Source organism: Malaclemys terrapin, chromosome 20 (genome assembly GCF_027887155.1).
Source record: "Malaclemys terrapin pileata isolate rMalTer1 chromosome 20, rMalTer1.hap1, whole genome shotgun sequence".
NCBI classification, from domain to species: Eukaryota; Metazoa; Chordata; order Testudines; family Emydidae; genus Malaclemys; species Malaclemys terrapin.
This window is the reverse complement of record NC_071524.1, coordinates 18784292-18804335: the sequence shown is the minus strand read 5'-3', so window position 1 is coordinate 18804335 and position 20044 is coordinate 18784292. Positions and strand designations below refer to the sequence as shown.

The window sequence follows — 20044 nt, the reverse complement described above, 5'->3', positions numbered from 1 at the left end:
TGGGGGCAGGGGGACCAGCCGAGAGAAGCAGCTGAGTTCTCAGCCTGTGCGTGGGAGTGGGAGTCCTGGCCACTGCACAGGTCCCGTCCTGCTCACTCTCAAGCCATGCCGGTCACGTTCCCAGGGAGCTGCCTCCTTAACAAATCTCCCACTGTCACAGCGATCGTCTCCGACTGAAGAGGCACTAGGAATTCATGGCGCGCGAGGATGAGTGACATTTCATTGCCAAGCAGGATGGGAAAATATCACTGCTCAGAACCCGCGTCCCTCCCTCCAGACTGCTGCAGCCACCTCCTTCTGACCCAGGGCCTCCTCCTCGGGGCTTTCTGCCAGAGAACATAAGGAGGGCCATGCTGGGAGAGACCAATGGGCCAGCTAGCCCTGTGGCCGGGCTCTGCAAATGGCCGACGGAACAGGGCCATTTTCAGTCATCTGTCCCGTCATCTGGTCCCAACTTCTGGCACTCCGAGGTTTAGGGACACCCCTTTATGATTGGTTTTAAGCCCACTGCCTATTCATTTTATCGGCTAGTTCTTGTGTTACATGAAGGGGTAAATAACACTTCCCTATTCACTTTCACCGCAACATCCATGATTTTATATCCCTCGGTCATATTGCTCCTTGGGCATCACATTTCTACGCTGAACAGTCCAAGTCTTTTTAATCTCTCCTCGTACGGAAGCTGTTCCAAACCCCTAATCGTTTTTGCTGCCCTTCTTGGCACCTTTTCCAACTCTAATGTATCTTTTTTGAGAGGACGTGACCAGAACTGCAGGCAGTATTCAAGGTGTGGGCGTACCATGAATGTATATAGAGGAAATATGATATTTTTCTCTTTTTTATCTATCCCTTTCCTAATGGTTCCTAACAGTCTGTTCGCTTTTTTGACTGATGCTGCACATTGAGCAAATATTTTCAGATAACTATCCATGATGACTCCAATATCTTTCTTAGTGGTAACAGCTAATCTAGACCCTATCCGTTTGGATGTACAGTTGGGATTATTTTTGTCAATGTGCACTACTCTGCACTTATCACTGCTGAATTTCATTTGCCATTTTGTCACCCAAGAGAGACAAGGCGGGTGAGCTAATACCTTTTACTGGACCAACTTCTGTTGGCGAAAGAAACTTTCGAGCTTGCACAGAGCACTTCTTCAGGTCACCCAGTTTAGTGAGATCCCTTCTTAACTATCTTGAGTAATTTAGTACCACCTGCAAATTTTTTCATCCCGCTGTTCGCCCACCAATCCAGATCATTTATGAATATTTCGAGCAGCCCAACTCCCAGCAGAGATCTGTGGAGGACCCCGCTAGCTACATCTCTGTTGTGAAAACAGACCATTTCCCCAGCCTGAACCCTGTTAGGGGTGATTAGAACGTGCTCCCCATGCCCTGGCGAGGGAAAGGGGATCTGAACTTGGCTGGAGATGTTAGTTCCTGACATCAACTGTGCAAGATCTTTAGAGACTGGCTTTACTGGGCAGGGTGAGAGGAGCTTTGCACAGAGATGCCTTGCCAGAGACAGAGAGAAGGACCGTGCACAGCTCTCTCTCCTGTAAAGGGGCTGATGATTTTTCCTTACAGGCTCTTTTAAACCAGGAGAGGGGGTGAGGGAGTGGAAGGTCATGCTCTACCTCCGGTCACGTGCTGCGTGGAAGTCTGGCAGTTGCTGAGACAGTTCCAAGTGCAGCAGCGTTTGTGTTTCTTAGGTTACACTGCAATAAAACACCCGTAGCTGGCCCAGCCCAGCTGCCCAGGGCTCGTGGGGCGCGGGTTGCGGGGCTATGAAATCGTGATGTAGAAGTTCAGGTTTTAGCTGGAGCCTGGGCTCTGGGATCTTCATGGGGTCCCGGAACTCAGGCTCCGGCTCAAGCCTCAACACCTGCACTTCAATTGTATAGTCCTGCAGGCCAAGCCTGGGTCAGCTGATTTATTGCTGGGTGTTTTATTGCACTGTAGACAGACCCTTACTGGTAGGTCAGGGCTCGGAGTCAGGACTGCTGGGCTCCAGTCCCAGCTCTGGCAGGCAGCTAGGTTTAGTGGTTAGAGCAGGGGCTGAGACATTGATATTCACCTGCCTCCGAATCCATGCCAGCAAAGCTTTATGAGATGCTGGACTTGCAATGAGCGGTAACCAGGGAGAGCACACAGCCCTGACTTCTGGGGAGGCAGGGCGGTTTCATCATCAGTTCTTAAAAGTAGTGACGAGGTTTTCTAGGCCAGGAGAACAGCCGGGTTTTATTCAATACTCACAACCCAGGCTGCAACTTAACCACCACTCCCCAGAGTGATTCCTGGTGGAAGTGGGTAGGGCAGCCTCAGAGGCAGTGGGGTAGAGGGAATCGCTTTTGATTTAGCCACCTACCCATCATCCCTAGGGGGAGGTAGATGGCGAGGTAGGAGGTGTGCGTGTATGTTTCTGGTTGCATACTACTTCAGTTCCTCTGCTAATGGCAGCACCTCCCTTCTGTCTCCAGCCAAATGGGGGCATTTAAATGGCACGGAGTTAACGCCTTTTAGTGAATGCAAACCCCCCAAATCAGCCACCTGGCTCAGAAAGGTTCTTTCCACACATCGCTCCGGCAGCAATCTCTACAAGCGCCTCTTGCCAATGCTCCCAGAGCCTGGGGTCCAGAGTCTTTCCCTCCTGAAAGACGGGATCGCGAGGTGGGGAAAAGCAGGAGACCCACTGATCTCTATTCAGGTTCTCATGTCGTGCCGGCACCATAGGGTCAGCGCCCCTACTGGTCCATACCTGAGCTGTGAGCCCTTCTGTGCCCGTAGGTCAGAGCACCACAGGCTGTGTGGCTCTTTACACATCTTTTAATTGTGGGACGTGAACTGGCAGCGCTGCGGCTCCAAGCTGTGCATTCGGCACCGTATGAGCCTTGCACAAGCGGCGACGGTCTCACCTGACGTGCATGCTCGGGCTGATGGGATAATAGCGGGAGCTCGGTCATGCATGCAGACCAGGGCTGCTGCGACAGCAGGGCTGTTTCCTTTAGAATAATCAGCACAGACAGATTGCAGAAATGGACACAGCTGGCGCTCTCCTTGAGTCAACAGGCCCCGCATCATGGGGTGGTGCAGTGCAGCCGTTAGCATTAACTCATAGCCTCCCAGCGAGCCGTCGGGCTGAGAAAGATTCTTTCCAGACGTCGCTCCAGCATCAATCTCAACGCGTGACCAGCAAGCGTTTTCAGATGGGGCGCGGTGCTCTCTGCAAGCGTCTCTTGCGAATGTCCCAAGGACAGGCTGTTTACACACTGATAGATGGGAGGCCCGGGCAGGAAGGCCCAAGACTGTGAATCTCCAAGTCACCCCTCAAGCTGTATCTCCCTTGGCATTAATATTTAATAGAACAAGGGATGGGCGTCAGATTTACTTCTGTGAGTAGAAAGACCAGCGTCTGCCTGTTTTTCAATAAACCCCTCAACTCTCCACCAGCACGCGTGGTGCAGAACACACACACGGGGGGTGAGAGTTACCATTCATCGAGCCAGAAGGGCCCATCACCACCTAGTCTGACCTCCTGCATAACCCAGGCCAGAATCTCCCCCTGGGGCACCTGCACTGAGCCAACCACCTGTCATTCTGCCTTTTAGAAAGACGCCCAGAGTAACATTTTTCCCTTCGATTCTGTAGATGTTCTTGCATGATGCTCCCTGTAGCATCTGCACCTCTTCTAAGAGTGGATGAACCATCGTGACTAACATCCGTCATGTGCTGTTTGTGCTTTCCTCCTCTCCCCAGGGGGAGAAGCACACGTAGCAGGTGTCTTGCTTTGGTAAGGTTTTGTTAAATATGCCTGTCACTATGTATGTCTGTTAGAGACGGCAAGGCCAAAGAACTGTGCCTTGCACTGGGAGTGGAAGGGGGTGAGGTTTGTGATGGTCCTTAGTTCCTGAGAGAGTTCATTTCACAGCCTCAGACTGGCTCCAAAAGTCTCTTAGCAACTCTGTTTTCAAAAGTGACTTGGGCACTGTGGTGCTTTGGATAATTTTACCCCCAATCTTGATGTAAAGACTCCAGGCAATGGAGAAGCCACCATCCCCTTTGGGGAACACAGTTCCAGCTCACGGAGATATTTGCTGCTTGTTCCAGTTTCACCTTCCTACTTCTGGCCCTTTGCTCTCAGAAATTCCTGTGTGGGTGCTTGTCAGCCAGGGTGACACAGCAAAGCAGTCTGCAAACATCACAGAGCTTTCCAGAGACAAACCAACCAAACTTCCACTTCCCCTGCAGAGTCAGATTCCACCAAAAAGGAAAACGCGACCATAATTTTTACTCAAATGTATTTCATCTTCTGGCAGGCCGGCGCTACAGACAACTGTTTAGAATGCCCCCACGTCTTAGAGACAACGTCAGTCTGCTTTATGATCTCATTATCTTCCCGCTGACTGCTCCATGCCAGAGCGAGAGTTGGCAGAGGCGGCCAGCACGGACTAGCACAGGAGCCTTGCCCAAGTAGACAAGTGGGTGAATTTAACAGATTTTCAGCCAAGCAGAGACATGCCACCCCCCTGCTCAGCCTGTAATAAAACCCAGCCCCTAAATCTAGTGCAGCAACTGCTTGTTCCCAAGCTTTTGTCTACACAGATTTCAGTGTCAGTTAAACTTGCTCCTAACTGCCTGAAGCTAAACTGAACTAGGCGTGTCAGGGCAGCCTTATTGTTACTGTACATTGCAGAGCACCCAGCAATGCAGGACAAAGAGATGGTCTTTTCCCCAAAGAGCTCAGACTGTAAAGGCTGGATCCAGGAAGGAATTTAGGTGCTTAACTGCCATTTTAGGTACTTACGTCCAAAACGCAGGTCCTCAAAACCCCTCCTCAGCTTCCACTTAATCCTGTAGGTGCCTAAGTTCCCAAAGGGCTGGGTCCACAGCTGGGACTTAGGAGTTAGGTGTTTCAATGCTGACTCCAAGCTCTAGCCTAAATGGCTTTGCCCACCCTTATCATAAGTCTCCTGCTGTCTGGAGTTTTCCTAAAGGCTTTGGCTGCTGAAATCTCGTTGTCGCCTGAGCCTCTCTCTCGGCTTTTGTTTAAAACATTGACGTTACATTTATTTATTTAGAAATAGGTGCACGTTTTGAAACCGTGTGTATAATTAGCCGCTGGAACAACTGACCTAGGGACAGATCAGAGTCTCCAGCACTCGAAGTCCTTAAATCAAGACTATATGTTTTTCTAATGAACACGCTCTAGCTCCAACAGAAGATATGGGCTTGATAGTACAGGTCCTCTGGCCTGTGCTTGGCAGAAGGCGAGACTAGAAAGACAATTATAATGTAAGCTGGGCTGGATGCCAGGGGATGGATCACTCAATAATTCCCCTGTTCTGTTCACTCCCTCTGGGACACCTGGCATTGGCCACTATCAGCAGACAGGATACTGGGCTGGGTGGACCTTTGGTCTGAGCCAGTCTGGCCGTTCTTATGTGCCTTGTAGCCTTAAAATCAATGATTTTTTAACACGCCGGTTGGCAGTGTTGCTTAAGCAGCTGTGTAACACCACATTTGACATTAAAACAACGCAGCTCTGCATGCTGACAGACACGCAGGCTGTCTCTCCACTGGAGAAGCGACTGGTGAGTTTTCTCGTTTACACGCTCTGCATTCAGACCCCAGTGCAAGGCAGCTGCCATGCTGTCAAATATAGGTCAGGACCCAAGTTGCCTTGTCTCGCTGTCTGCCAACTCAGCTATGTCTACACTACAGCCAACGTCAGCAAAACCTGCGTCGCTCAGGGCGGTGAATATTCACCCCCCGAGCGACTGAAGTTACACCGCCATAAGCACTCGTGCACACAGCGCTACGTCGGCAGGAAACGCTCTCCCCATAGCTTCTGCCACTCAGGGAGGTGGGTTGTTATGCCGACGGGGGAGCTCTCTCCCGTCGGCACAGAACATCCTCACCAGACGTGCTGCAGCGGCACAGCTACAGCACTGTACGGACAGACGTGGCCCCAGTCACAACTGATTGGTCAGTAGATGATGGCCACCAATCCTTTCCCACCCGCCTCAGGGGCACCCCGTTCTCCTGTGTCCGACCCTAGCTTCATAGCCATGCACTGTCCCCTGACTAGACAGCACCTAGCTTCCTCGGATGCTGGAATCAGACAGCTCCTTGCTGATCTCAGCTCTCTGCTCACCCATGAGCTGCTTTATAGAGGACCACAGCTCCATGAGCCTGACCCTTCTCACCTGGGCCAGGGGAGGGAAGCCACCTGGGACATGAGTCTGCTGAACAAGGTGGGCGTGAAATGCTATTAAATTGTCTGCAGAGGCTCAACAGGTGAGAAGTTAAACTGCTAAGAAAGGGCTGCGTGGATCACTTACTTCAGGGGGACAGGTTTAATGTAAATCAGAATCAGAGTGTCCACACAGGGGTGTGCACTGGTTCAACTAACGCTGGTTCCAAACTGATTTACATTAAACAGGTGCCACTTACTGCCTGTGAACAAGGCCCCGTCTGTCCTGCCGCTGGGAGCGGGTGTCCCAGCCAGGATCGACAGACTCACACTAGCAGGGCTTGGGGTAGGGCGCTAAAAATACCAGTGTGGACGTTGTGCTTGGGGTCGGGTGGGTTTGAGAGCCCATTAACATGCTAGCACCAGTCTGTCTATCCAGGCCGAGACGCTCACTGCCAGCTGCAGTGCAGTACCCAGGAAGGGCAAAGTGTAATCTGGCCTGGGATTGCCAATGATCACAAGGCCTGCACTTAATCTTCCCTCTGGAACCAGAGAGAAGAGAGCCAGCCTCTGAATGCCCGGCATCACATCCTCCAGTGCCTGGAGCTTCTCGAGCTGAGCGCTGAGCTGAAGCAAAAGGAACTGACTGAAGTGCACTGAATTGGAAATGATTGCTGCAGTAGGGGGCATCTCTCTCCCTACACACCCTCCCTCAGAGCCAGGACTCCTGGGTTCTGTTCCCAGCGAGGGGGGGGGGGGAGTGGTGCCTAAAGGTTAGACTGAGGGGGGAGGGGGGACACATAGGGTCTGGATTCCTGGGTTCTATTCCCAGCTCTGGGAGGGGAGTGGGGGTTAGACTGGGTGGGACGTGGTGTCTGGGTGGACTTCTGGGTTCTATTTCCAGTGAGGGGAGTGGGGTCTAGTGGTTAGAGCAGGGAGCTGGGACCCAGGACTCCCGGGTTCTATTCCCAGCTCCGGGCAGTGGCGGTGGGCGGGTGGGGGGGGGGGGAAGGAGTCTGGACTCCTGGGTTCTGTTCCCACTGAGGAGAGGGGAGGGGTTAGACTGGGGAGGGGCGCATGGTGCATGGACTCCTGGGCTCTGTTCCCAGCTCTGGCAGAGGACTGTAATGTACTGGGGAGGGCAGGACTCTGGCCAAGCCAGCACTATCGTCTGAAGACCGGAGGTGCTCAATTCATTCTGCGAAGCCAGGTCTCTGATTTATAAAGCACTAGGGGTGCACACAAGGTTTCTGCCTCCAAACATCACTGAACGCCTTGTCTTCATCTTCTGGTCCCCATGCAGCACATTCCCACCTTATTAGCCATTCTGTTAAATCACCACACGAGATATTTTTCATCTTCACTTCACTGGCACATCGATGATTTCTTTCTCCTTCCCCTCCGAGAACACCCTGGCCTCTGATGTATCTTTTTTCCTTTTCTCAGCTGCCATATATTTTCATAAAACTGATTAACACTAAGGATTTGTTTTGTCTTGTTAAAATGTATAGTGGTTCTAATTCCTTATTTATGCACATCTTTGTAGATACAGCTAGTGTGTGGGCTTTGATACCAACACAACCTTCCCCTTGTGTACACATCTCCTCCCCCGGTTACTCACTCTCTCAGGCCTACACGCACCCCTCTCATGGTGCCTGACCTCGTAGCTAGTCAAAGTTAGAGCCAGGAATAGAACCCAGCTGTCCTGTCTCCTTGTGTCCCATGCTCTAAACCCCAGACCCTACTCCCCACTCAGTCCCAGAGAGAGAACCCAGGAGTCCGGACTCTCTCTTTGCCTGTTCTAATGCCCTCACCAGCTGTCAAATAAGGCTTTAGCAAATCTGCTTCCCCACTATTCCCCCAGCGCTGCCCATCACTCAATGCTCCTCACCAGGCCAGTCACTCTCACCTTTTCAGCAACTGGTGAATAATTTTTCCTGTTGCCCCACAAGCGCTAGAGAGGCACGCTGCCTGGCAGGTGTGGCCCTGTGGGCGGGGACGGTGCATCTACACTGCCAAGGGACGTGGGCTGGCAGTTCGTGTAGACGTACCCAAGGTAGCTTTGATCGAGTTAGCTCAGGTACCCATAGCAAGGGCGCCACGGCCGCAGAGGCAGCTGCACAGACGAACTGTGCTCACCCAGGACCCAGGGTACACGTTCGAACAGCCCACGCTGCTGATATTGGTACCCAGGCTGGCTTGGCTATAGCTTGGGTATGTCTGCAGGTGCTGCATGTTGTGTCGACAGACCCCTGCGTGCATGTGTGGGCAGGCAACCAGGTCAAGGTCTGTGTCGAGATGAGGCCGGAAAATCAGCCCCTCCGTCTCCAGGGCTGGTGATCTGTCGCCTTTCACCAGTACTAAATTCACCCTGGAAAAGGAAAAGAGCCTTTGAAGAGTGCTGTGGAGACGTGCCCAGCCCCTGTCCTTGGTGGGGAGAGCAGCAGCCAGACACTAGCTTCTCTGCTAGCCGCAGGCTGCCGTTCCACCACTCTGGGCACCACAGAGCCACTCACTCTTGTGTCTTTTAATTGGAATAAGGGGATCCTGACAGTAAACGCGCCGGGACGGCTGTCTGCTGGACAAAGCCTATAAAATCTGCCAGGCAGCTCTAGCCAGGAGATGACTTATGGCGCTAACTTCCAAAGGACACTCAGAGAGCGCCACAACCTAGCCCCTCCACAAAGCCGCCTGCACCGCTGTGATTTCTGCCTGAAGCTGAATGGGCCCGAGGTGGTCAGCACTATGGGGCTGGGGTAGTTTCTAGCCTCCTGCTCTCCCCACAGGCCTGGGGCCCTTGTTCCGGTCTCTGGTTAATTGGCAGCTGCATGAGGTGGCTGAGAAGTGGGGGCACCATCCTGCACAGTTACAAACTTAAGGGTTTTTTTCCTAAAAGGAGCTGCTAGCCGGGATCCTGGCATCCGGTCTCATCGTGCGCCCCGAGTCCCTGCTGTGTATGGTCTGAGTCTGGGGGAACGTGAGGGGCGCTGTGCTGCGTGGGCATCAGTTTCCAGGGGGCTGCAGCAGCATTTTCTGATCGTCGGTAAGCCGTCCGCTTTGGTTCTTCTGCCGGCTCCTGCTCCAGATTCAGAGCTCTATTGACATTGCTGCAGCAAGGCTGATTTATACCAGCTGAGGCCCCAGCCCTGAACCTCCTTAGGAGACGTCAGGACTTCAGGGAAAGGCATTCTTTAAAGTTCTGCTGGCTTTAACAGTCAGAAAAGAGACACAAACCCAGCTGCTACAGTCAGGAATACAATTTTGTTTTACTTATGTATGGAGAAGTTTAATGCCTATGCAAAGGCTTCCCTCTCTAAAAGGATAACAGCCTACTACAGCTCCCAGATAGCTCCTTTGGAGAGACAGGATGGTTCAGTGGTTAGGGGATTAGCCTTGAATTCAATTTCCTCCTCTGACGCAGACTTTCAGAGTGACCTTGAGCCAGTCACTTAGGCCTGGTCTACACATTTAGATTGACATAGCTACGTCTCTCGGGTTGAAAAATTCATACCACTGAGCGCCATAATGAAGCCGATCTAACGTCCAGGGTAGCCCTGGCCAGGCTGACAGAAGAAAGCTCTTGTTGACCTAGCTACACCACTCAGAGAGGTGGGATTACTTACAGTGATGGAAAAAACCCTTCCGTTGATGTAAGAGAGGTCTACACTAAGATGCTACCGCTGCAGTTAGTGTAAGCATAGTCTTAGCGTCCCTGTGCCTCAGTTCCCCATGTGTGAAATGGGGATCCGAGCACTGCCCTACTGCACGGTGAGGATAAACGTACTAAAGATGGTGAGGTGCTCACCTACGGTAGTGGGTACCATATAAGTAACTAAGATAGACAGCTTAACTCAAGGGATAGCGGCCCATACTTTCAGCACAGGAGGTCCTGAGATGAAGCCTGGCTTATGATCCCAGCAGGGGGCAGTTACACATAGCTATGCTGACGTTTGTCCTAAAGCAGAGACTCCCTAGGAGGAGATGTGAGGACAGTGCTATGTGCATTCGTTCCTTTGCTGTCCAATTGATTCTAACAGAAACGTGTCACTGCTCCACCCTTCAAACAGCCTGCATTTTCCGAAGCAGAGTTAATGGAGCACAGGATGCAAAACAACGCTAACGGACCATGATGCATGTTCAATGCAGGTATAATGTGATATGTGCAAAGCCAAATGAATATTTCCTTCCAAACAACAAACCCACTTGCATGACTGAGTAGAGAGGAAAGGGGAGGATCCGAGATGTCTATATATATGGATCTAATGAAAATGCCGTTAAAATATATTCCCTGTTGACCAGCAAATCTGTATCATCTCTGCATCCGTTTAAGCTGATCTGTTACAATTTGCAAAAGGATGAATTATCTGTCACCTGGGAATCTTGGCCAATCTGTCGCACCGTAGGAAAGAAGAGATTTTCTTTCACTTTCTTTAAGGTTCTAGCTTTAAAAAGAGTTTTTGGGGAATAAGAAGTTAGAAACAAGCCATGCATTTTCAGTAGCGAGGGTAATTAACCACTGGAACAAACTACCAGGAGAAGAGATGGTTCTCCATTGCTTGGTGTCTTCACACCAAGACTCGAGGCCTTTCTGGAAGAGACGCTACAGCCAGACACCAGTCCCTGGGCTCAGTACAGGAGTAACTGGAGGAAATAACGGAGCCTGTGGGACGCAGGAGCTCAGACTAGATGATCGAATGGGCACGTCTATGAATCGAGGAAACGCGGAGGGCTGAAATGGAGTTTAAACAGTACCTGGACCTTGAATGAGGGCTAAAGTGACGTGTAAATGGAAGAGACCATGCATGAAGGAGCAGCAGGTGATCAGTAGCTAACGGCGCAACCCCACCAATATACATCCTCTACTAGACTATATGGCTAATGTATTGCCGGGTGTGGTACCGCCTGTTGCCTCTGGAGGTCTCCAGGTGGGGTTGGAGTTGCTCCCATCCCAGGGGGCTGCCGGTTTCAGACAGAGGAGGTGCAAAGCAGGGAATAGGATTTGTTTCAATTCAGTCCCGTAGAGTACAGGCCTGTTTGCACATGTCCCTTGCCGGGGGTGCTGCTGCCTGTCACCCCCAGCTGCCACAGCTAGAGGCATGGGGGGGGCATGCGGGGTCCCATGTGCCCTCCGATTTGCTGCTTGGCTTGTACTCAGCATGCTCAGTAACACTGCTGAAGCCGGCTGCCCACACTCTGCCCCCTGCAATCGGCAGGCACGTGTCGTCTGGCGTATTTCACCCTCGGAGAGGATCTTTGGTTTAATGGAGCTTTAACCTTCTGCACCAGAAACTCCAGCGAGTAGAGAACACTGCAGAGCCTCTCCCTAGCTGCACATCAATCCCATCCTCCTTTCTCATCGCTTGCTTCCCAGAGTAGCAGGTCAAGATCTCAGCCCTTATCTTCAAGGCACTCAGTGACCTGGGCCCTGGAGGCCTAAACCAGCCCAGAGCTCTGGGACAGGGTCTGTGGCTGAAAGCTTTGTTCGTCTCTCACAAGGGAACTTCCTGCCATCAGGGTAAAACCGTGCAGCAGACAGTGCTGTCTCAGGTGCCAGGCTGAGACTGTGGAATGAGCTCCTGCAGGAGCTATCCCAGCTCCCCCAGGACCATCACCAACCTCGCTGCCTTCTGTTCCAAGTGCACGGCCCACCCCTCCTACCTCCTTCTCCAACATAAACGCAGAGCCGTGCGGACATCGAGGCAATCCAAACAATGCTCCAGTCCTCACCATTCTCCCCTGGGGGAGAGGACGAGAGAGAATGAACCACACAGGCCATGTACTTGTCAGGGCGCTCAGATGGGGTAATGAAGGTGGGATACGAGCCCGAACAGAACAGAACAGAAATCCCCAGAGAAACTCAACTCTCGTCCCAGCACCTGGCAGAGCCCGTGCACCAGCCCCCTTTGTGCAGGAAATACAAGTCCCGGCATGCAAACTGCCTGATCCCATTATAGGGTGCGGAGAGAATCCTTATTTAAAGCCACGGCAAACTCTGCTGAAACAAACAGCAACACAGTGGTAGGGTTACCATTCGTCCGGATTTCCCCGGACATGTCCTCCTTTTCCCGCTAAAAATAGCGTCCGGGGGGAATTTGTAAAGCACTCACAATGTCCGGGATTAGCAGAGCGAGCGGCTGGGAGGGCTGCAGAAAAATCCCGGGCTGGACTCCGGAGCAGCTGTAGAGGAGCCGGATCCGCCCTGCATTCTGAGCCGGCAGCTCCCTTGCAGCCCGGTCCGGCAGCACTGTGCAGGGCCAGACCGGGTTTTGTTGTGCAGGGCCAGGGACCGGGTTTTGTTGTGCTGGGGAGCGCAGCCACGTGTCCAGCTCGCACAGAGCCCAACACCCTGTTCTGAGCAGCAGGGTAAGGGGGACCGGGGGCAGGAAGGTTCTGGAGGGGGCAGTCAAGAAACGGGGGGGGGGGCTTTTGGGGGGGGTGGAGAAAGTTTTGGGCAGTCAGGGTACAGGTAGGGGGTAGGGTCCTGGGGGGCAGTTGGGGGGGGTCTTAGGAGGGGGCAGTTAGGGGACAAGGAACAGGGAGGCTTAGGGGTGGGGTTCTGGAGGGCAGTTAGGAGCAGGGGTCCCAGGAAGGGGCAGTCAGGGGACAAGGAGCGGGGGGTAGGGGGCTGGGAGTTCTGGGGGGGGGCTGTCAGGGGGCAGGAGTGGGGAGAGGGATCGGAGCAGTCAGGGGACAGGGAGCAGAGGGGTTTAGATGGGTTGGGAGTTCGGGGGGGGCTGTCAGGGGGTGGGGAGTGGTTGGATGGGGCGTGGGAGTCCCAGGGGTCTGTCTGGGGGTGGGGGTGTGGATAAGGGTTGGGGCAGTCAGGAGACAAGAGGCAGGGAGGCTTAGATAGGGAGTGGAGTCCTGGGGGGCAGTTAGGGGCAGGGGTCCCAGGAGGGGGCAGTCAGGGGACAAGGAACGGGGGGAGGGTTGGGGGTTCTGGGGGGGCGGGAAGTGGGAGGGGCAGGGGCGGGGCTCCTCCCGTCCTCTTTTTTGCTTGCTGAAATATGGTAACCCTACACAGTTGAAGGATGGTTTCGATTCTTGGATGGGCAGGCAGGCAATTAGGAGGGCATGAAATTGTCTCACGCGTCTGGGGAAAGGTGCGTTCGGATCCAAACCCAGCAAGAAAGGCACGCTAATGAAGAGCGGGCGGCTGCTGTAGGAGATGTGGTTGCAAAGTCCCCAGCATTTAGCAGGAGGTTTTTCTTTCCTGGCAGGCTTCTGCCTCGTCCAAGTTAATTTCAGAGTCAAACATTATTCAATGCTTTGGAAAAGGCTGTTTAACCCCCTCCTTGCTAGTCCCTCTGCCATCCACCCAGGCTGTCTTCATCTTAATTCACTGTCTTGTTAGGACATTACTTGGCATATTCAGAGTGCGGCAGCTGCATTATTTTACCTGGAAGAATCTGCTCCATTTAGCGAGCACAGCTGGAGCCAGCCTAGTTGATGCTTCATCATATAACACAAATATACAAAAATATGTCCTCTGCACAGGATAATTATACAGAGACTGGAGATTGCTTCTTCGAGGGATAATTGTCTTGCAATCCTCCGCATGACACCACTTCGCATGTCCTTATTTGTGGGGAAGCATTACTGAGAGCAGAAGCGCCATGAAGAAAGAGGTGTTACACAGCCAGTCTTACAATATCTTGGCCAGAGAGTTTGCTGCTTCATCACGGGTATCATAGAGACCCGAGGACATAAATTGGGGGAGGGGGGGGAAAAGAGAGAGAGAGACACTTCTATATAAATTCTTAATTAGATACGCAGTACTTCTTCTATTGCCTTGTCCAGCATGTCATCAGAACTTATCTCAGGAAAACAGACAAATTCTGAACTCAGACCCAGTCCTGTTACATGTGGTTTAAAGGACGCAGTGTATTTCTAGGCTCCGAGAGGTTTTGGGATCCCATATTCCACAAGGTGCGGCAGCCTGCACGTTCTGACCAAGAACTCACTTGTCAAGAAACTGAAAGTGCTAACCCTTTCCTGCCCTTCGTTAGCCCGAATCCGAGACACTCATCACCTACCTCAGCTCATTTGCATTTCATCCGTCTATAAAGGACCCCTCCCTGTGTGACGTAGGGTCTATAAGGGCCTGGCCTATAGTAGAAAAGTTGCGTCAGTTTAACTAAACTGGGTCTAAACTAATTTAGTTAAACCCCTAATGTAGACACCCATTAACTGATTTAACTCTTACATCAGCTTCACTTAATTTGATAATTACCAATCCAACCTAAACTGACTTACAAAAGGGTTAAACCGGTTTAAACTGGGATTGGCACCACGGTTTAACTCATTTGATTTTAAATCGAATTAGTTAAACTGATGTGACTTATTATTTGTGTTACCATAGCACTTAGGAACCCTAGCCCAGGGCCAGAACCCCACTGTGCCAGGCCCTGTACATTTCTATTGCTATTAGGTGTATTATGGTAGCACCACCCTAGCCCAGGGCCAGGACCCCATTGTGCCAGGTGCTGTACAAACACAAAACAAGAAGATGATCACTCCGCAGAGAACTGACAATGTCAGTAATACAGACAAGGCCTTACATGTCTCTGTTGCTCCCTATAGTATCTGCAGGCGTGTCTACCTACAGAAGTCAGACTGCTTAACACACACGTGTAGTTAAAGCCGTACAACCCTGTCAGCGAAGGCGCAGTCATCCCAATGCAAAAGGTGCTTTGTACCAGCGTCGCTACTCCTGTACAGGAAGGGGAATAAGCTGAAAAAATCGCTCACCTCTGCCAGTTATACAAAATCCGCATGCCAACCAGCCCTGAGAGTAGCATCCATGTTACCTTCTGCTTCACCCCAAGGTCTGAATCCCGCAGCTGGTCGGTATTTTCAGTCCAACTGCAGGTATTCAGCGCTTCTGAAAATCAGCCCAGAATGGCCAGGCTCTGTGCTTCTGATGAGCAGCCACCTTGCAAAGGGGCTTGGAGTCTCAGAGGGGGTGTGATTTTGGCTTGGAATATGTTCCTCTGTGAGCTGGGGAATGCATGGACTTCTGGCTGTTGTGTGTCCACGTCCTGCATGTTGTAACTGGGGGCAAAGCAGCCTAGAGCCGAAGCAACTCCTGAGCGTGATGGGGGGACTGCGGGTTCAGTGGGGGGGAATACGCCAAGGTAACAACAAAGATACTGCACCCTACTCCTCGTCATTAATACGCCTGCAAGACTCGGTGGGTACCAGTGTGCGTCCTTCTCAACCCGATTCCACAAAGCCATGCTGAGCAGAGGGGCTGCACCAGAAGAGAGGCCATCGCATTGCATTAGCCAGCCCGACTGCTCCCCAACACGCTGACCTGATGGGGACGAACAAGGCAGTCGACAGCAGCAACTTAAACTGCTTGATGAGGCAGGTACGTCATGCTCTGCTACATGATAGCGCCTGCCGCGGAGAAGCAAGAGCTTGCAACGGGCAGCCCTGCGGATCCTGTATTTCTGACAGCCTCATGGATTGGCACGTGCAGCCCCCGGCCCAACGGGAGCCCTAATCTCCTCCGAGATCTCGAAGCACTGCCATATTATTAACAATAACCGGCCTGCGACGCTGCGTGAGCCAGTTCTGCTGCTTCTGCTCCCCCCGGTACGAGGCGTTTCAGCTGCTGTCTCCTGGCCAGAAGACATCCAGCCTGTAATAATCCTCTCTGCGACAGACGCACCCTCACGAGTCTCGTTCGCAGGCCCGTTTCGGCTAATTGCTCCTTGTGTTTCATCCCTGTCCCTCTGCCTGCCACCTGACTCTGGCTCCTGGCGGCGCGCGCTCTGCCTCTGCGTGGGATTGGGCTAGGTTCCTTGGCCGAAACTATCCCAATATTCCAGCTGGGATATTGTGGGCCAGGGCACGCTCCCTGTCCCGCAGGCCGGGCTCCCTCCAAAAAGGGCCACCACGGCGCAGCAGGGCAGGATCCTCGGCCCTGACAGGAAACCTCCCTGTTGCCTCCCAGATGACAACGTGGGTGTCATCCGTGTTTTGTCAGACAATATTTGCCCCCAGGCTGAGAAGCTGTCACTGGATAACAAGCCTAAGGCAAAGCGGCCTGGCTCAGCCTCCCAATTGCCTGTCAACATGAGAGGCAGAGACTGTGCTGAGGTGACTCATCCGGCCCGGATTCAAACACACTCTTAGCCCGGATCGCCCCTCATTCCCCCCCAGGCCACGGGCTTGGATGGTGTCACTCCCGATTTAGCCTGGTGGTAGTGAGAGGAGAATGAGTCTGCAAGGAGGCTCTGATCCTAGAGGATCTTGATCTTGGCTAGGGCCTCTCAGAGCTACCTATAACACCGATAATAATAACAAAATAACGGGAGAGGTTCATGGGAAATGCCTCCTCCAGGGGCTGTGCAGTTCCTACCTGCCTCTTATGCTGGACTGTAAATATGCAGCCTTGCCCAGTTATAGTAACTGGCCCTGTAACACAAAGACGCAGGAGATCCCTACTCTGCTGCCCGCTCATGTCTCCTAGCATGATGCCGTCAGGAAGCACACACCAGGGACATGAACCATAACTAACACCACCATGACACCAGGGAGGGGATGGCCTAGAATGGTCACGCCCCATCTTCACTCACCACCACCACCACCAGTTTCCGTTCGGTTTCCATTTGGTCTGTCAGAGAGCTGGTGGGAAAATGAGTTTTGCTAAAAATTTCAGCACGTTGAGGTTGTTTTGAAGTCTTCACAACAAAAACAGACCTGTTATTCGCCATGTCAGAGCTTTAAATGAATTCTTTTAATCTAATTGTTTTGTTTCGTAAAAACCCAGATTAGGGGAAAAGAACAATTTTGATAACAACGAAATATTTTGATAATGTTGGCAGTTTTTTACATTAAAAGATACATTTTTTTAAAAAGGCCAATTTCCATAAAGAACAAAAAACCAACCCAGCTCAGTTCTGCGGTTTCCCAATTGAGGAATTTCACAACTTGGCCAGCAGAGGGCATGGAGTGGAATTTATCCCAGGTATGTCACTGCGTGAGGCCAAGCGGTCTTCGTAACACATCACGTTGCCCAATGATAAACAGAAAAGAAACCCACGTTTTATGTAGTTTTAAAAATACCCAGCAGGGCATGATGCAAAATTAACACCATGTTCCTTTTTTTCAGGGAGTGTGGGAGCTCTGAAGGAAGGCGTGTCAGCAGGAAAAAAATCAGACTGCAGAGATGATAAAGAACAACAATAATATAACACTGTTATCATTGCAACACGCCTTCATTTTCACTCATGCATCTGCTCGCTCTGTGCAGGCCAACAGCTATTTGTGCATGCAAATCCAATAACCAACGAGCAATATGGAAATGCAAAGCAAGCATCTGCCCATTCATGCCAGCAACAGCAAATGTGAACGTGTAAAAAGGGAGGCAAAAATTGTTGGTGGAAAATACAGGGCTGGTGCTACCATTAAGGCAAACTAGGCGGTTGCTTAGGGTGTCAAGATTTGGGGGCCCCAAAAAGCGGTGCCCCAAATTTTTTTTTACAGTGTTCCTACGCCCCCGCCCCGAGCGCGCGGTCGCCACTCCACTTCTCCCGCCTCCCAGGTTTGCAGCGCCAATCAGCTGTTTGGCGCCACAAGCCTGGGAGGGGAGGAGAATTAGAGCGGGGGCGGTGTGCTCAGGGTGGAGGCGGAACAGAGGTGATCTGGGGTGGGGAGCTGCCACAGGACTTGGGGGGGGGGAGGGGCGCAAGGTGGAAGTTTTGCCTAGGGCGCGAAACTTCCTTGCACTGGCCCTGAGAAAATCCACGGTCTGGGTTTCCAAGGTTCTGGGCAACCACAGTTCGCACTGAAGTCAGTGGGATCTGTGGGTGCACAGGCCCCTGGCCCTGTAGTAAATTCTGGCCCACAGTGTCTCTAGGCAGTCATGGGAGAGCAAACATCCCACCTGGACTTTCACCCAAAAGCCAACAGGTTTTTTCCCCCAGGTGTGAAGAAGCGGGATGGTTTTTGTGGTATCTCCACTCTCTGCCCTGCCTGGAAATTTCCTCCCCTGGAGGCTCCCCACCCAGGCTTTCTGACTCCAGAAGGTTCCTATAAGCACTGACATTTCCGGTGCAAACAAAGCCCCCCGTCCAGTTTGGAGGTTAGTACAACACTAGTCCAACCTCCCATCTGCAGCTGCTCCAAGCCAAACTGGATTTCTCCAGGACGGACTTAGGGCTAGTCTACACTTGAAATGCTACAGCCCCAGAGCGACAGCTTCAGAATAGACACTCGCCAGTGACAGGAGGGGTTCCCCCGTCGGGTAGGTAAGCCACTTCCTTGAAAGGCAGTAGCGCGGTCTACACCAGGGGCTAGGTCAGCTTACCTACATCACTCAGGGGGTGGATTTCTCTCTCTCTCTCTCTCTCTCTCTCTCACACACACACACACATACACACACACACACCGAGCAACGCAGCTGGTTCGACTTAACCTTTGAGCATAGACCTGGCCTCAGAATAGTGGACTTCCAAATCTTCCTTCTCCAAGCTGTCACCTCTTCCCATCCGCCGTACACTCACTATCCCACCAGGGGCGGTTCTATGTTTTTTGCCGCCCCAAGCACGGCAGTCAGGCGGCCTTTGGCGGCGTGCCTGCTGGCGGTCCGCCAGTCCCGCGTCTTCGGCGTATCCGCCGCCGAATTGCTGCCGAGACCGCGGGACCGGCGGACCTCCTGCAGGCCGCCTGACTGCCGCCCTCACAACAACCGGCAGGCCACCCCCCACGGCTTGCCACCCCAGGCACGCACTTGCTGCTCTGGTGCCTGGAGCCGCCCCCGTATTCCACTTTGCATTACAGTAGCCCACCACCATTTCACAGATTTTTGTCCCCATTTCACAGATGGGGTGGCTGAGGAATGGGATGGGGAAGTGATCACACAGGGACGCTGTGCATAGAAGAGCTGGGAACTGACACCAGGCCTGCTGAAAGCCGAACTTTGAGGCCATGCCTCCCTCTGCTACCCACTAACCCCTCAGTCTGAATTTGGGGTGAGGGATTAACAGGAACTGAACCCAAACTGGAAGCTATTGAGGGCAGGGATGGCACAAGCGGGCCCCCTCAGCGCTACCACATAAATAATACGATGAACAAGGAATTCATTATCTATTACTGGCAAAGTAGAGGCACAATCTTTCCCAGCAGAGCAGTTTCACTCAGAGACTCTCGTATTCCCCCAGCCAGCTGATCCCTAGCAAGCCAACAGACAAAGTGTGATGCTCCCAAGTAAATTATTTTTACTTTCACCTGAGTCTCACCTCTCTGAAATCAGATGTATTACTCCTAATCACAGCCAGCTCACCCTCTTGGTCCCAGTGGTAGCTCAGAGCTTGGTGGATTTTAAAGCTGTATTTATTTTATTTATGGCAAATATTTTTTTCTTTAGCGCACTAAGATTCCCCTTTTCCTGAGGGCTTCGAGTTGAGTGCCTTGTTTACTTCTGCACAATCCAATGTCTAGTGCGTGGCGTGTCCGTTAGAAGCAGACAAATTCCTTTATTTCTGAGCATGCATGTACCAAGAGGTAATTGAGTACATTGTTTATTCAAGGTTATCTGCTCTCATAAAGCTTGGATAAAATCAGATAGACAATTATTACGCTTTTCTCCCTAAATTGCTTTCCAGCCATGTCTTGTAAGTCATTATGCACAATCCACAGAAGAATAACATCTTGCCAGGTCAAAGCAAAAAACATTGGTGAGGAAGGAAAGCGGATTAATCCAACTTAGAGATACTGAAGCTTGGAGCACTGCTTTCTCTCTCTGTAATGCGGGTGGATTGCTCTGCTTGGTGTCATGTGCAGCCTTCTCGCTATTAAAGTTCTTACTACGTAGGATTTATAATTGCAGCAGCGCTGACAG

The 20044-nt window shown here is 52.0% G+C and overlaps 1 long non-coding RNA gene across 1 annotated transcript in view; it reads left to right on the top strand.

Moving 5' to 3' along the window:
• The window catches only part of LOC128826612 (uncharacterized), a 111179-nt gene extending 93464 nt beyond the window's left edge, over positions 1–17715 (top strand). The window contains exons 2-3 of the long non-coding RNA XR_008442865.1: positions 9089–9235; positions 17315–17715. This is a non-coding gene — a long non-coding RNA (uncharacterized LOC128826612). The remainder of the gene's footprint in view (positions 1–9088; positions 9236–17314) is intronic.
• The last annotated feature ends 2329 nt before the right edge of the window (positions 17716–20044 follow it).